This window comes from Curcuma longa, chromosome 10, assembly GCF_044706935.1.
Source record: "Curcuma longa cultivar G26 ecotype Majalengka, Jawa Barat chromosome 10, ITB_CL_G26_1.1, whole genome shotgun sequence".
Classification (NCBI taxonomy): Eukaryota; Viridiplantae; Streptophyta; class Magnoliopsida; order Zingiberales; family Zingiberaceae; genus Curcuma; species Curcuma longa.
In genome coordinates, this window is record NC_133870.1 from 459030 (window position 1) to 461414 (window position 2385).

Consider the following 2385-nt stretch of genomic DNA (forward strand, 5'->3'; position numbering starts at 1 on the left):
CGAAGGAGTCCAATTGGCTATAGTCCACTAAATCATTTTCGACACGGATAAAGCTTGCAACCACGTCAGCATGTGACATGACCTTGACCGACAATTGCATTGGAATCCAAGAACAACCATGGATAGAACCTCAAGAACTTGAAGTCAAGAGTTTTTAAGCCTTCACTCGTAACCAAAACCTTGAACGAACCAAGACTATGAAGGAAAAAAATGCTACACCACAAGGGTAATAAGTTTTGGTTGTTTGAATGCCAAGAGACAAACTTGATAATCTCAAAAATTCTTTCAAGAACTAAGAGAGAGCACACAAATATTTGGATCTCCCTCCCTTATATAATGGGAGTAAGTTGGAGTACAAAATGCATGCATGCCAGCCATTAGGAGTCCATTGCATGCATGCAATAATTAAACAACTTAGCAACCCAAAATACACAATCCCTATACTTATTTAGTGCATGAATGAGTCCCAATACTTATTTAGCGTTCTTCTAAACGGCATGCAAAGCTAAGTCATGGATGGATAAGCCCGATCACATGGATGAAGCCTTTATCTGCACTTGGGCTGATCTTGGTCATTCGTTTCGCATAATCAGCTCAATGTTCTTCAATTAGGCCATTTCATGCTTCTTTGAAACGTTTTGCCGAAGTCTTGTAGTTGGACCTTTTGCAAGTGACAAATGATCTCTCGTAGCTTCAGCCTTAAGCTGATGAATAGCCCCTTGATATGCATTAAGAATAGCTCCTTGATGTGTATCACTCTCCTCCTCTTGAAAAGGATTTGCCCTCAAATCATCACCTACAACAAATTGGGAGAAATCAACAATATTAAAAGTAGACTGTACACATATTCACCTAGCAACTCAAGTTTGTAGGCCTTATCATTGATGCACTCCATCACTTGTAATGGACCATCATCTCGAGGTAGAACATTGTTTCTTTGGAAATCGCTCCTTCTGTACATGCAATCAAACCCACTCTCCCAGTTCAAACATGACTTTTTTGCACCCCTTGTTAGCTTGATGAACATATTGCTCGGTTTTCTCTCAATATGCAGCCTTGCTTCATTAAATCTTCTTCACAAGTTGAGCCTTTTGCTTACCATCTAAGTTTACATGCTCACTTATAGTCAAAGGAATCAAATTTAATGGTGACAAAGGATTGAATCCATAAACAACTTCAAATGGAGAAAACTAAGTTGCAAAATGTATGCTTCTATTGTCGGTAAATTCAACATGCAGTAGGCAATCTTCTATGTTTTTAAATTCTTTTTAATGATAGCATGGAGGAAGGACAAAGCTCGATTAACAACTTCAGTTTGACCATCGGTTTGGCGATGACAAGAACAGGAGAACAACAATTTAGTTTCCAATTTTCCCCACAAAAATAACTTAAAAACTTTGCATCCCTATCAGAGACAATAGTTCTAGGCATGTCATGCATACTAACAACCTCTCTAAAAGAACAAGTTAGCTACATGCGAGGCATCATCGATTTTATGGTATTGCATGAAATGGGCCATCTTGGAAAACCTATCTACCACAACAAAAATTGAGTCTCTCCCCTCTTAGTCCAAGGTAATCCCAAAATAAAGTTCATCGAAATATCAGTCTAAGGTTCACTGGGTTTAGACAAAGGAGTATACAAGCCATGTGGTTTCAACTTAGATTTATCTTGTTTGCAAGTGACATTTCTCAAAAATTTTCTCTGCGTCATGTTTCATATGAGGCCAAAATAAGTGATCTTGCAAAATCTCTAAAGTTTTAGTAACACCAAAATGCCCCATCAAACCACCACCATGGCTTCCCTAGTAATAATAATTCAAGCAACAAATACATAGGCACACACAATCTTTTTAACAAAATAAAAATCCATCATCATGCCTATAAAACATACCAAATGCAACCTTTTCAGATACTTTGAACACATCAAATCAGCATCATTAGCATATAAATCCTTAATATATTCAAATCCAAGTTATTTTGCATATAAAACAAAAAGTAAATTATACCTCCAAGATAAGGTATCAGCGATCACCTTCTCTTTGCCTTGTATCTGATCACATAAGTAAATGTCTCAATGAACTCCACACATTTAGCATGACATCAGTTCAACTTAGGTTAACCCCTTCAAATGCTTGATGATATATGTTAATCACAAATTCTTTGGGTCATAGGTAATACTACCACGTCTCCAATGCCCTTACCAATGCATATATCTCCTTGCCATATGTGGGATAGTTGAGAGTTGCTCCACTCAACTTCTTATTGAAGTAAGCAATGGGTCTCATCTCCTGCATAAGTACAACGTCTATACCAATGCCAAAGCATCACATTCGATTTCAAATGTTTTGGAAAATTTTGGTAGGACTAGTAATGATATGAACCG